This window comes from Mycetomoellerius zeteki, unplaced genomic scaffold, assembly GCF_001594055.1.
Source record: "Mycetomoellerius zeteki isolate Tzet28-1 unplaced genomic scaffold, Tzet1.0 scaffold25, whole genome shotgun sequence".
Taxonomy (NCBI): domain Eukaryota; kingdom Metazoa; phylum Arthropoda; class Insecta; order Hymenoptera; family Formicidae; genus Mycetomoellerius; species Mycetomoellerius zeteki.
The window spans coordinates 2,724,174-2,740,746 of NW_017257227.1; the positions used below are offsets into that span (position 1 = coordinate 2,724,174).

Consider the following 16,573-nt stretch of genomic DNA (forward strand, 5'->3'; position numbering starts at 1 on the left):
TAATAAAGGATAATCAAGGTGTAGGAATGCCAGCGGTGATTATAATCCGGAGGAGAGGAATGGGGAAAAGCGCAACGAAGGGCCACGTCTATCTCGCATCGCGACGAGGGGGAAAACGAATAAGTAAGGAGGCGAGAATGCGTAATGACGTGCGAGCGAGCAGGAGGAGCTGTGTCCGTTGCCGTGTACGAGCGAATGGGACGAGCGGCTAGAAAATATATGGCCATGATATTTACTAACTCAGCCTCCGCGTGAAAGTGTTCGCTCTTCGTTTTGTGCCCCCCTTGTCGAAAGAACGCGCGCGAACGATCCCATGTAACGGGTGTCGCGATCAATCGATCGAGACGGGGATCGCATATAAATTTTACGAAAACATTTGGAGCGTATCTCTTACATTTACATAAATGTTACTAGTTCGTAAATTTTGAATTAATTTTTTTGCAAAAAAAGGAAACAACTTTTTTTAAATGTATTTTGGGATGCTGAATTTGAATCTGCCATCAAAAAAATTCCATCAGTTCAAATTTTTAAGATATAGCTTATCAATTTTAAGATATATGTAATTTTTAATTTTTTTTTTACTTCTATGTCAATTTTCCAAACATAAGTTTCCAAATGAGGCGAGTGGCTGATTTCAAAAATTTTCTGCATAATAGTATATTTATGATTCAATTTATTGGTTAGAAGGAGAGGCTGATATTTGTATGAAGTCTTAATATTCAAAAATTTAGAACTCCTAAGGTTATTTCGTTCTCAGTTGTTCTTAATAAGTAATTGTTCGTATATTTTTGAATAGGAGAAATTATTTAAGTAATGTAAATAATTTATGTAAATAATTATTCGTAGATTTTTTTAATTAGAAAGCATTCGGCAGTCATTAATTCGACGAAGCCTGCATGCATTCTTTTAGAAGGAAGAACATTTACTGCAGCTATGTAACAATGAATTATATAATAATTATAAAATTAATGTAACATACAACTAATGATACAAGAAAAATTAAAAAAAATTTTTTTTAATTGTTAAACAAAAAAATTAAAAAAATTTGTTTTTCTTCACAACATTGAAGTACTCTTGAAATCATACAACTTTTGTTTAAAAAATTTTTTTCTATCTTTTATACTTTCGACGATATTCGTCTCGAAAGAAAAATACCGTTTTTTTTTTCAAAGGGGTGTTTCATCCCTTAAACATGAGTTAGCGCATGTATAAAAAAATACGTGTCTTAGATTTTAGTGTTTTACAACATATTTTATGGAAAATCAAATCGGTTCCGGACAGTTGTGAAACTTCTCTTGTAAGCTATAGGAATATATATATATTCGTATGTATGCAGAATGTTTGACAAGAGAAAATTTAAATGATTAAATAAAATGGAAATCAAGAACAACAAAATTAAGGTTGATACTCTGTTTTTTAATTATAAATGTTAAAATATTCTTGCGCATTAACCTTTTACAAATATTTAAACATTCAGAATTATGAAATCAAGAGTAACAAAATTTCGGTGAAAGCTTGTCATTTGTAATAATTATTATTAGTGTCTAAATATTTACGTGCTTTAGGCATTTTTTTTACACGAATATTTATATATTTATGATTAAGAAACGAAACCCATATTCAAAATTTTATTATTCTTGATTTCCATCTTATTTTATCATTTAGAATCACTCCTAAATTTTCTCCCTGTAGTCAAACACTTTATGTATTCATTTATATATTTATTGTTAGACTTAGACTGTTTAAAACTTATCGACATATGACACATGACCTATTCCTAAAACAATGAATTTCAATTTCACGTGAGATTGGAATCTTGAATCAGATATACATATTACAATGATGAACATCTTTGTCTAGTCATAACGATAAGCATCAAAGTGTGTCACCGTTCTATTATCTATTCACAAGGCTGTGAATAAAACATTAATAATCTTTTTTTCGGCGCAGACCAGACTAACAATAAGAATTGGACTTTGGAGCTATCCTGAATCGCAGCGTCGTTAGATCGAAACACACTGAGAAAATGAATCTATAAGTAATAGCTACTAAATGTTAAGTAAAATAATTTCAAGTGTTCGATTAATATAATTAAAAATAATTCTTATACTTTTCAAATATTTAGTAGGAATCACCGAACATAATAACATAACTAAATGTTTAGTAATAATTACTAAATATTTATAGAAAAATTTATTATAAAAAATAAAGTTATTTTTGGTTATATTAACTAAATTACATATCATAAAATACATTTGATGGGAATTTTATTTTACTCAACATTTGGTAGTTATTACCAGACTCTTTTTTTCAGTGCACCGGAAACGCGCGCAGTTACCGGTTTATCGTGAACTGTGCAACTGTGTGTGAATGCTAAGAATTTGGTCGGCGGAAACGATAAACGCGTGGGCTATCATCGAGGAGTATGTTCCTCCTCGGTAGTGGCACCTCACCAAGAAGAAGGGCATCGCGAATGAAGAGAAGGGGTCCGCGAGGTGGTACAGGCACCTTTCTCGCGCGCGGTGCTCGCCGTGGAATGGCAAAAAAGAGAGGAGACTCTGTGACGTCACGCGACTTGCGCGGCGGTGCCGCTAGCCTCTCACTTGGTCGCCGACGTTCGGCCCGTTCGGTTCATCGTGTCCGTTGGCTCCGTTTGTTTCCTCTCCTCTCGATTCAGCCTATCGCGATCCACTATTCGTTTTTCTAGACAATTAACATTTTCGTGAAAAAAAAAAAAACAAAAACGGAGGAATAACGAAAAATACAGTTTAATTTTCAACTCGACGCGACGACCGGCGTCGCGTTTCGGCGATCATTCGTACTCGAGCGCGAACGGGAGTGACATCAACGGGAACGGTAGTTGTGCGAATACGCGGTGACACGGATCGCGAACGCGGTCCCGGATAGACCGCGAGTTCCGCTCCGCATCGCGCTTGGTGGTGAAGAGTTTTGTATTTTTTCATTTCTTTCTCTTGATTGTGCCACATGATATTCTGGATATGATACCGGATGGATTAAACCGCCATTGGGGGTAAGTGCCCTTTAAATTTTCTCTATCGCGCGACCGGCACAGATTGCTGCTTCTCGCGATCGTAGAATATGTAGACACTTCGCCGGAGGTTCGTTATCCTTTGGGAAAGTTACTTTACAAGTTACTGATAAATTACTTTTTATTATAGAAATTGAATGCAATGAGTTCGTGTGTTTTATTTTTTATATTATCATATTTTATTATTTACTCCAATTTTGTATTATTTTTTGTACTCAATTTCTATGATAAATACATATAAGGTAACCTGAAAAATATCTTATAAATAATTTATAAAGTAACTTTCCCAATCCTGTTTTTTTTTGGGGGGCGCCAATTACACTGGGCAATAAAATTTGATCTTTTTTTGTATTGCGATTTTTTTGTATGTGAATAATTTCATTTCCAATGTATTTTTGCCTGTAAACACAAATCCGTTACTTAAATTTGATTATTAATTTTTATTATTAAGAAAAAGCGTCAGAGATACAAAACATGACGATTTTAAAGGTTTTTATGACGTTGTAGCAGCAAATTTTATTTCTAAATTTCGTTTATATTACGCGAAAGTATCAATTTTTAATTTTAAAATGCGTTTTAACTCGTTTTAATATCATTTTTCGTTTTCGAGATATATTATTTGAAAATAGCTCTTTTTCCGTAATAATGCAAGTATTACATGGAAAAGAGCTATTTTCAAATTAATATATCTCGAAAACGAAAAATAATACACTGAGATATACTGGACCCTTAAATATCAATTAAGGAAATTTTTGAGCGATTAGGGTTAAATGAATTTCTTATTCATAAAGAATTTCTTATAACAATCGAAATATTATTGAGTAAAAATTGTATATAAATTAGAGAGTTTATTTAGTATTCAAAGTGAATAAAATTTATGAATAAAATTTACCGTAAACTTATCAAGTGTTACTTATAAAGTATTACACTAGACTATTACAAAAGAAACTTACAGAATTTTTTGAACTAGTTTTTTTTAATCGTTAACTGTCTTATCATCATTGCAAATGTTCCACTATAATGGCAGTGTTAGGCTGAAGTAAATTGTTACTTGTCGCAGTTGTCATAATTTATTTCGGTCGATAGTAACAACATTTTATGCAGCTGTTCTAATTGTGAAATCTTAGAGATCGAAATTCAATGCATGAGAGATGAATCGCGAAATGATGAAGGTACGCGTTATCTCGCACTTAGTCTTAAAATGATTATCGAATGTTCGATGAACTTCCTCGTCAAAAGTGTATCAGAGTTATTGCAAATAATGAATCTGACAGATGTAAGAGCTATTATTTCCAATTACCCTGATTAAGTCCGATTATAAGAACGTTCATTATTGGAACGTTTAATTATCTGAACTGTATTTATCTTACAATCTTCTTAAGCAATGCTATTGTTTTATATTAGTTAGAATGTTTATTAATAATTATTTTCTAAACTTCTAAGATATAATAAGATTTTTTTGCAAATAAAAAGTCAGTAATTCAGCATAGTGATTGAAGGTGTGGATAGGTGTGAGGGTTACATGCGGGTTTCGTTGATTTTATGAGTTTTTTATATTCATTCCTACTATATCATTCACCTGTAAGCTAATCATTAAATCTACTGCTCATTTTATAAAACATTCCTCCCGCCTAGAAATACATTCGCTTATTTTCTTGTTTGTTATACAGAATTCTTTTTAGCTCTAAGATTATATATTAATAGTAATATTTTATTTTCTACACATAAGTTAACATTTAAATTTATGTACAATACAATTTACATAAATTAAATCTTTTCCAACAATGATTAAATATGTTGTTTACTTGTATCGTCAACAATTTTTTACGATAAATTATTAATACATTAATTAAACATATAATATTATATAATTCTTATATGTAATAATTTATATAATAATTATAATATATGATAAAAATGAATTTATAATCTATGTTATAAATACACTGAAATTAATATTTAAACGTTAATTTTAAATTATTTAAGTATGTGAATATATTAGATTGGTGCAAAAAAATGTCGGTTTTTCTGTATTGCTATTAAGAGCAGTCGTAAACTTTGTTAAAAAATGAACGAAATTTGAATTAAAAAAAAAAAGAGTTTTAAAGCTTGAAATCTCTATTTTCAAAAGGTCACTGTACCTTTTGAGTTTATGTGAGTTTGATAATTTTTACATATAGAAAACCACCGGCTGAAAAAATTGAAAAAATTTCTTTTCACTTTATAGGTCTGTTACGTGTCCCCCCCAAAAATCGAGAACATTTTTTTTATCTATCGTGAAAGATTGAAGTTTTCTCTACAAAATCGTTTTTTAATAATGTTCCTACGATTTTTTATTCCTGAGTTACTCGCGGATTAGCACTTGCAAAGACCACCACTGGTAATCAGTGAATGAAATGTGAGATCCCTAACCTAGCTGATCTTTATTATGTGTGATCTAACCAACCTTGTTTTAGTGCACAAATTCAATAAATATGGTATTGAAAGATTGAAATTAACATGCAGATATCAGTATTTTAGTTATATAATGCTCAAACATTCTTCCTTTTTTAATTGAACTTCACTGATTATCAGTGCCAAGTATGCCACTGGGTAATTAGTGACTATCCACTGATTCAGATTTAGAGAGTATAGATTCTTAAAGCTGAAACTTCGCTCTATTAAGTGGTATAATCGCTAATTTTTTAAAAATATAATAGAATATATTGGAAAAGGAAAACCAACCATTTTATAATACCGAAAATACTGACATTTTTTTTGCACCAACCTAATAAAAAGTTAGCGATTGTACCATTTGATAGAGCGAAGCTTTAAGAATCTATATTTTTTGATCGCAATATAATAATTTTTAATGAAGTTATGAGCAATCAAAGTCCGAATGCTACTTTTACTTAATCCGCGAGTAACTCAGGAACAAAAAAATCATAGGAACATTATTAAAAAACGATTTTGTAGAGAAAACTTCAATCATTCACGATAGATAGTAAAAGATTTTCTCGATTTTTTGGAGGGCACGTAACAGACTTATAAAGTGAAAAGAAATTTTTTCAATTTTTTTCAGCTGGTGATTTTCTATATGTAAAAATTATCAAACTCACATAAACTCAAAAAATACAGTGACCTTTCGAAAGTAGAGATTTCAAACTTTAAAACTCTTTTTTTAAATTCAAATTTCGTCAAATTTTTAACGAGTTACGACTGCTCTTAATAGCAATACAGAAAAACCCACATTTTTTTTACACCAACTTAATAATAATTTGAATGAATATTTAACTGTGTATTATAAGTAATTAATTAAAATTTATTAAACTTATTAATTAAAATAATTTGAAGGTTATTATTCGAGCAAAATACGTCTATAAAATTGCTAATGAATTTGGAAATTACTTTGGCCTGTATACTCTGGTGAGATTATCCTTATAATTACTCCAGACGCTTAACGATCTATGACAAAATTCCTTTTATGTGAATCAGGATTGAATACAATAATTGTCTCTTTATAAAGAAACGAGGGATGATGAGAGACATCGTGAATGCACCGTGATTTTTCTCGAAATGAATGTGCATCCTGCATACGCGAGAAAGCGACGAAATTCCTTGATTGGATACTTGGTAAATGGACTCGTAAATAAACTTTCAGTACAGTCATTAAATTTGTAGGTCATTATTTTTTCTTCGAGCAATATCGTCGTTATACAATATACAACTTCCGCTTGTCCTTGTTACAGTTCATAGCGCATGTCAGGATTTTGTTATATATATTTATACAATAGTTTACTTATAGTTAATTTATGCAGTAGCTTTTTTGTTACTTATAATTTTCGCTCCTAATAATCAACATTTCTGAAGGTTTCATTGAGGGTAATTAATTTTCTGGGTTTTCTTTATGTGCCACTCATTTCATAACATGATTATTACTCTCTTTCTAGGATAACATTGATTCGAGCAAGTAATGAATACAAGAAATTCTTTATTTATTCACAAATTTCTTTAATATAATACGCATAATTTTTTTATGCTTTATTGCGAACATAGGTTTTATTTTTTTAAAAGCAGCACGTCGATCTTTATCGTTTTCGTATAAAATTGATATTACGAATTGAGTTAATTTCATTTACGAATTTGAAACATTTAACAAATTTTTAATTAAGTTTTTGATCAATTTTAGACACGACTTTCGTACTTTTCACAACCCTCCTACAAATTCTTAATCTTTAGTTTAATATTTGTAATATGAAGTATATGCGACTGTAAGAGTTAAATTAAATATACACTATTGGTATAATATATTCTATTTTATGTACGAAGAGTCGTGTCTTTTCGAAAAAAATCACGCGATCTGAGGGGATTGGCCTTTCAAGGTGGCCGCGTGAGACGAATATGCGTAGGTCTGAAATAAATCGTCGGCGATCGCTTCGAATATATCAAATACGGACGTGTACCAGCGTCTATCATCTCGGAATCGGGATTATGGAACCGCGAATGGTCACGTAGAGAAACGTAATTGAAAACGCTTACCTTTTTATTATCGCGACATAGATAATCGTCGATCTCGCGCGCCTGTTGGTGGCATCGCGAGAACATTTATGTAAGCCTCGCGCTCTCAAAGAGCGCGAATGCCCGCAGGATACCTCGCGAATATCTTGCAATCGCCTTTTCATGGCGAATAGGCAGGTCGGCACTCTCACAGTAGTATCTAATACATGTCCAGTTCCAGTAAACATCCCGACTTTTCTACTGCCGTCAAGAGCGGACCAACCTCCGTGCTGGAGGTTCGTGATACGAATAAATTTCTCGTGGAATATAGAGCCCATATTCTAAGCCTCATTCCAGGAAACGTGATCGTGTATGGTATATAAATATGGTATATAAACTCAATAATGTTCAGAAACACGACGTTTCGCGTAGTGGATTCGCGTTGCTCGACCGTGCATCTCTTTTTTTGGAACGTAATGTATGTAATTATCGCAGACGGACTAGACGAGATAAATATCGGCGAGGATAAAGTTCTTCTTCTTGCGTATTCGAGGATAAAGTCTTTCTTCTCTACATGCATTTTTTTTACCCGACACTGTATTGATGTAAAAGCATGATTTTTGTTGGGGTATTTCTATTAAATATATCTTGCGCTAAATATAATATATCTACATTTAACTTTTTAGTCGTAACATACGCAAAAAAATTTTTTTTTAAATTATTAGCAAAGAAGAAATCCACTGTAATTATGATATCTTCTATTGATTTATTCTTATACTTCTACATATTAAGCATAAATTAACAATGAAATAAATAAAAAATAAATAATAAGTAATAAATTAATAAAAAAATGGATCGTGTGCATTTTATGTGGAATGGACACACACACATATATATATATATATAGATATATGTTTTTTTAATGAGTTTTGCATGGATATGAACTTTGTAACAACATTTTAATGCATTTCTTAATACACTTACATAAGAAACCTATCGCGAAGAAAGTTAAAAACAAGAAACTTTTTTGCATGAGTTAGCATAAAAAAAGAACAGTATAACATTTATGACGTATTTATATATTTACATTAATTATTACGTAAGTCCCAACGACAAAGTCTCAGCATTTCGATTTTTCGAAATCCTTGCATACCTATTGAAGCCAGTTATATTTTCCGCCGCAGTCACAGATTATTATATTACAGTTATGGGTCAGTGAAGCCGGTATTAACAGCAGACATATAATTTAGAATCTTTTCAAGAATAAGGGGGTCGTTCTTAGCGATTGCGAGCAAAATGATCGGTTACAACGGATTGTCGCCGATCGTGCTGGCGAAACGGCGATTCGCATGAGCGACAAAGATTATACAGACCGCGGCGTGCCGTTCCATTCTTATTTATTGAATCGAGATTCTCTCTTGACAGAATCCGATCTATCGAACGCGCGGGAACAGAAACAAAAAGGAGTGTCGGTCGATTTGCATCGGAACTTCTTTTTTCGCGACGCGCGCGCGCGTCAGCGAGCGATTTATTATCGCGCGGATGTTCATTAGACGCCCGTTTCTTCTTGTCTTCGAGCGAAGCTCATTAGTCCGCGAGTGCGATACTCTGTCCTCTTGCGATGGTGCCGATAGCGATTAATAAGCGATGCTGGATTACGCAGCAGATTAATCATTGGATTAATAAGCGTCCGTTGACCGGACGCAGGCAGTATGGCGTAAACGCTTGATTTCTCCGCAAAGGCGTCAGAATGACGAGCAACTATACTTGGCGATCACAAAACCTCGCTCTTTAGTGGCTATTTAATTTAACGTGCGCATATGCTGTTGTATAGTTTCTCTCCTTCCGAGTAGCGTGTATAATTTATAAATATTAAATAAAAGTATATATATGTGTTAAAATTTTTATGTAACTGAACATGAAATGTAATTAAATACGGTATACATATATAAACAGGAAAAAAAATATCTCGTACACGTTTTGCACATTTTCTCTATAAATAATGGATTGTTTGATCAGTTTGAAGTTGATTTATCCTCGACGGAAATGTCGAAGTCACTCAACGCTTGATTTTAGTATAATTTGTAATGGAAAAGAAGGATCTTCTCTTTGGCGAGAATAAGAGTAAATAGATGATAAAATCATCATATCCTTTACTTGATTTTATATGGACTTTCCTTACTAGAATTTTGAGACTTTATTGTAAAAACGTACAATGTTGAGAATTAGAAAGTTACATTGAATGCTAATCTCCTGCGACGTTTTCATTAAAGAAAAATCAACTCCAAATTGACAAAGATACGTTGTACAATCGGATTGTGTAACTTCTTTACGTTTCGCACGTCGAATATATATATCGAATCGAACCTGAGTTTAGCATTTTTGTCCACGTTTTTCCATCTACGAATACGTTTGCGAATGTTTAGCAGGAATATAACAGGCGAGGGCCTCGCATCTTTGTGAAAGCGAACCGGATCTCGTTAGTAATTTGCGTTTTACGCCCGCGACGTGATGTATCGTTCTGGATTATCACTGACTGCTGGCGAATGTATAATACCGGTATGGTACCGTCTGTACAGAGCCCTTCGTTCTGTATGTTAATGCGTACATGAATAAACCAAGGAAGCCGATACTCTGTTTAAACATCAGGCTTATCCTGAGTTTGCTTTGCTTGGACATTTTGTGTGGCGCACATTGCAGACAGCCGTCGTTTTATAGTTATCATCAATAGTAATCAACGGAAATAATCTCGTGGATCGGCAGTGATGTCAACGGATTGACAGACTTCGTGACGCAATTGCATTTTATATTCATTAATTGCGCATATCAATAAGTGAAAAAGATGCAGAGATATCGTAAATGCAAATCTAAGTTTTAAAAATAAATGGAAACATTAAGGAAAAATACCACCCTTGACTGTGTTCGACGGAATCAACACCCATAGATATTAATTTATTCACCTGCAGAAACATAATTGCTTTATTAGAATGAAATCAGCATCAACAAATAAATGCTTAAATAAGTAATTATATGCGTGATTCTTAACGCACAGATTAATGATAATTTCTTATACACACAAAGTAATTTAATTGCATTATATAACTAAGCTATTATACAGGAAGTACAGTAAGAGGTATAAATTGTCAGTTTATTGAAATTTAATATAAACATTAGATCTAAATTAACGTTCAATATTTACACTCGTATAAGTATAACGGAAATATAACGGAATATGATAGAGTGTAAATTAAATTGCTACTGATATCGATGCTATCCATGCATATGCCGTTAGACAAAATCATACTGTCATTTATGCAGATAAATTGAAGCCGATCCCTCTTCCGTCATACAATCCATGACAAGCAACCGTGAATTATATCTCATCCTTCTCTCTCGAGTCTCTTCACTCCCGACCACAAAATGGAACCAAGAAGGAAAAAATACAGCAACGGCAAAAATTGTCGTGGAGAGAATCTTGCGCAACGAAAGATATTATTGCGGAGACACGATAAGGAAAGGATTTCTAGCTCATCTTACTACTGCTGAGCATTTCATATCATATTACTGTTACGTGTTTTCATAATCGAACATATATGATAGTATCTTCTTGATCAGCAAACGGGAATACTACTTTTTTTTCATCAAAATGACATCTCTGATTATTCATTTCTTCAACAAAGATCTTTTTCTTTTCGTTTTATTTGAAATGATTATAGATGCTAGTTTTATTGTTAATTTAATAATTATTATACAGCTAGAATGGGGGAACATTAGAGTCACAAGCGTGTACAAATTAAAGCGCATGTCAAGAACGAGAGTGATTTTTAATTGGTAGAAGTTAAATGCGTAAAAACTTTCGTAATGAGACGGTGTTATAGCGAAAACGAAAGCCTCTCCATGACGACCTGTTCACAAAATTGCGATTTCTGGTAGTGACTGACGCGGTTACTTCTCTGGGAGCGTAATATGTAATTATTACGACGTTTCACTCGCGTTTCGCGGGTGTGTCCATACTCGGTGAAAACACCGTGATCGGCGACCCGCCCTGGATCCGTATTTTTAAGTGTGGCCAACTTTCGTATATGAATTTCAGTTATTTAGTCTGATCGTGAAATGGAACGGTCGACCGTGACGGCGCGAGGCGCCATTCGGTCCCCTTCATAATTTCACCGACCGATCCTGCCCTTAAATTCTTACATCGATGTAAGCGATCGCTAGTTCTGGAAATTCATATAGCTTCGAATTTCTGGGACCAGCTTCTGTTTGATTTTTTAGTTATATTAAATCCCTTAATATATATAATACTAATAATAATGTTTTTATACTGAAAAAAAATTACTAAATCTTGATACATATTTTTTTTAATAGTGCTAATTGTAAGTAAACATTTACTTAATAAAAAAATTATAGTTAAGTCAAATTAATGGTTTTTGTATCAAATAAATAATATATGTTTACATTTGGTAAATATTTACTTACAACTATTCAGATAAATATTTATTAAAATTTTATTTTTTTCAGTGTAGGGTAATTTAAATGCATAAAAATATAATTTATCTTTGTGTGCTTACTTTGTGTTATACTCTCGTAATATCTTTATTCTTGCACATTCTGCTAGAGACGATTTTAGGATGCCATCTAAAACGTAGATGACAGGCCGTTGTCGAGGGCAGGACTATATGGTCTCATGGTTAACGATACAGCCGGGGTGACCACTATATGCAGCGGATGAACGTAAATGTCTACTGCGGGCAAAACGAGCCCGCGCGGATCGTATCTCGAGCTATAAAAAAATTCGAAAGCCATCTCGCCATCTCCCGATGGTGGTAGTGCGTGCATCTCGATGCACTTTCGATCGAGGTTAAAACACTTTCGCCGCAGTCGAAATTAAGGAGCATGCGCGTGTAAACTGCGCGGCGTTAACTCGATTGGCTCAATGAACACTGGTAGCATGAGAACAGCGGCGAAAGACAATTGTGAAAGCATCCCGGGAAGAGACCTCCCTTTGATTGTCTCTCGTAGAAAGTAAACATGAACCGAAGTAAGAGCGCCTCTTCTCGAATTCACCGATCTTCTTTCCTCCCTGTCTCTCATGGCGAGCTACCGTCACAGTTCGTACCGGAATTCGTAAATTAAGTTTTGTTTTCACGCTCGACTGCCCCGACGTGATGGACAAAACTTTGTGGCGAATTCAGCCTGAATTCGTGGCCGGAAACAAGCACGATAGTCACCGCCGAAAATTGTACCGTTTCCGGATCCGACTTTCTCCGACATGTATTTGCTCGAACAGTAGATGTCTAACGGCTTTCACGAAATGATGAATATATTTATTTGATTTTCCGGTTTGACAATGTTTCACATTTATTCATTTTAACAATTTTATTGGTTTTATTATAAAGTTTTTTTTAGTAGAGAAATCATTTTTTTGTTTAACTGTTCAGTATTATACTGAAAAGATCCAAATTAAGGGTCGAAACGTTTAAATTTTATCTTTATTTTATTATTATAGGATAAACTCGAGTAAAATGGCTTGTAGAACGACTACAATAATGTTCTATTTAGCAATTATTGAATAAATTCAATAATACACAGACTGTGGCCATCTTTTCCGTATGGCCACAATACTCGAGTTCACCCTATTTTTAATACTAAGCTTTAACGATTATTTTTTGCGTTTCTCCTTATTTTCTATAAAATGAGTTACTTCAAAATATGAGTTCAATTTGAACGCATGACGTCAATTGAAAATATCATTTTTCAAAACCTCGTTTTGAAGAAGCATGAAGATGCCTGTCTTCAAGTGATTCTTATTTTTCATTATCTTCAAAATAAACGCATATGTCGGTTACTTCGAGTATTAAGCTTCTCAAAGTTCGTCACACCTTTTTTCCTTTTTCTCTTTTCATTTCTCTCTGCATTTGAATTTCTCCTTCGTCTTCTCTTTCTTCTTTTTTTTCACGGTTATTTCGGCCGTACTATAAAAATGAAAATTTTCAGTCCATGTCACGAACGAGCAGCGAATGGCGATCGACGCTTATTCAAAGCACTGAGGAAACAGGTTTCCAAAGACGTGAGAATGCGTGATGCATCTGACATGCACGTCGCTATAATGCGACCATCAGTCACGAAGTTGAAGGTAGCGAAGGAAGAAAGGGGACGAAACGTCAGATGATGCAAAAATCGAAGTTTCCTTTGTGGCCAGCCTTGTTGTCTAATCATACATGACTATCCTTTATTCCGTGCATTATTCCGTCTTATGCTTTCACACGTCGAGAACACTTGTGGTATTTGGTGTTCAGTGGACATGTCATTATGAGATGCCCTTCGGATAGACCCTTCGGATAGACGTCGTGTGTGGTGATTGAAATCTGATCTCGAATTTTTATTTAATTCAAAATCGCGATAATGACATTAATATCATAATAATTATGCCGTGTTGATTTTTTGTGTGCATCCTATATGATTGAAAATTATATTGTATTCTCAAGAGCGCGCGGTTTTTATTACAAATTTTATAAACCGAGAAATCAATATAAAGACTATAAATGTTTTATTTATATGTTCAACATTACAAGCGGTAACGACATTAAAAAACAAATTGTTCATTTGACTAAATTAATTGTTTATTTCTAAATTAATTTAGTTGTCTTTATTTCTTTCGTTAGAGAATGTATATAATTTAGTCAAATATAATATATTTGATTTAAATACATACATTCTTCATCAAAAGAAATAAAGATGAACTAAATTAATTTAGTCAAATAAACGATTTTTTTCTCAGTGTAATATATATACTAATATCTTCGATGTAGTTACGTAATCATTGCTAGTTTAATTTATTACATTTGACATACATCTTGCAAATAAGAATTGCTAATATGAATTATGTAATGAGAAAATTATTATATTTACAAATTTATTTAGTCTAGATAACAGTAATGTAAAAAAATTGTGGTATCACAACATATGCTTGTACAATATTAATAATCCATGAGGTAGGTACTTGTTTCATTAACATTATAGAGTTTCAGATTTCTTGATAATTATCAATTTACCTAAGTATATCAAATATCCAGAATAAAACCGGAGGAGAACTAAATCTTGATTATTTGCTTTTTATTTTGGGCGTTCATCGTTACTATGCGAAACGAATTTTAAAAAAGAAAAGATATCGTAATATTTTGTCATAATAGTATTCTAATAGTGGTAAAAGCTGTTTTTGCAAACCAAAAAAGAAATTGAATTTCTACATTCACTACTGCTTTTCGACTTACTAACTTGATGCTCCATCTAAAACAAGAAACTGCTTAGTGTGTTTATCACTTCATCTCTGCGAAGATAGGTAGCTAAAAATAGTAAATAAATCGTAAGGAGAGACACGCATGGGAGAGAGATAAAAAGAAAAAAAGGAAAGAAAAAAATGAGAAAAAAGCTAGAATAAAAATTGTCGTATATTACAAAATATAATTTTCATATTTATCTGCGTTATATTTACAAATTAATTTTTATGTAAAAATATGCTGATTTTATATTAGATTTGTATGCTACATATTAAAAAAATGTAATGCAAATCTATTCTGGCTCTTGTTATTTATTCTTTAATGTTTTTTGCTTAAATGTACAGACGCAATAGACTTAGGATTAATGTCATCTTTGCGATTCGCGTCGATTATCGCCTTGTTAACGAAGATCTTTAACGTTTATCTGCGCCCAAGGACGAGGCGAGAATTCTCCATAATATGTTCGCAATCAGTGACTGCGTGGCAAAAAATAGAGGAATGATTTCATGGGTACAAGACAATTGATAGCTTAGGAAGAAGCGCAAGTAGCAACGGTGATTTAGCGAAAAAGAACAAGTGAGGAGAATGAAGTTTAAGAACTTCGCTCTTCGAGTTGACTGGTTGCTAGTCTAGCTATAAACTATCGTTATTTTAAAAACATGTTGATCCGAGGTTATTAACTTGCGAACAAAACGACGGGGGAACTTCTGAATTAATTTGGCTTTGTCGTAGCCATGAGTTTGTAAGTTATGTATACAACGTCTCTTGCGCAATCAGATTTTAAAGCCTCGATAGATCCTCTTAATTATTACGATCGAATACACATATATAGAAGATATAAAATTTTACATTTATTATTAATTAATTTTGGATAATGAAATCAATTCTGAAATTAATTCTGGATAGAGTTAATTTCAAATGCATGTTTTAAACCGTACTTAATTGAAAATATTTATGTCTATACACTCTAAAACGAGGAGGTAACCACTTAATGTCGCGGGACAGAGTCCTCGAAATCATTATAAAATTCATGTGAAATCTCTATGTACAATCCGATAATTACATATGCAACCATGAGAAATCATTATATAATATAATTAAAGAAAATCGTATATTTTACCAAATTATAATACTTCATATATAGTGAAGAAAATTATTTGTAATCAGATGAAATCATATAAAATCGTGTAATCTGTGGGACAGTATTCCAGCTAGTAGTTACCCCCTCGCTCTAAAAAATATCAGTGTGGATTTAATATGTTGCGGTGCCTATATAATTCTCATCGCGTGATATTAGCATCAAGAGACACGGTAGTGTCTCGCGCCAAGTGGACGCGCAGTGCGAGACCGCCCCGTGTTAACACTAACACGGTAAAAATTATATAGATTAATAGATATTGTTAAATCTACTGTGATATTTTTTAGAATATATGAAATTATGTAATTGATATTATATAATATTTATAATTGATACTGATTCAATATCTCATATATTTCGACATACATCAAAATTAGAAATCTGTAAATATAAAAAGAAATTTCTGTTATTATTTCTTTTGTAGAGGAGAAGGTAGTATTATGGCCAGTGTATATTGTGGCCTCCCTTAATATCTCCGCTATTATTTGTATAGCGAATCCTAATGATTACTTATGGAATTATTAGTTCAGTAGCTCGCCGTTACACCATGACTAATATTACTCAATAGCCAGCACTTATTATAACGCATTTTTACTTCCAAGTATTTCGAAATGTTTCTGAGGTTATATT

The 16,573-nt window shown here is 32.9% G+C and overlaps 1 protein-coding gene across 1 annotated transcript in view; it reads left to right on the plus strand.

Annotated features, from left to right (window-relative positions):
* Positions 1-2,616: 2,616 nt before the first annotated feature.
* RhoGEF64C (Rho guanine nucleotide exchange factor at 64C) overlaps positions 2,617-16,573 on the plus strand; it is a 77,906-nt gene continuing 63,949 nt past the window's right edge. The window contains exon 1 of the mRNA XM_018449593.1: positions 2,617-3,031. The gene's annotated coding sequence lies outside the window, so the exon portion shown is untranslated. The remainder of the gene's footprint in view (positions 3,032-16,573) is intronic.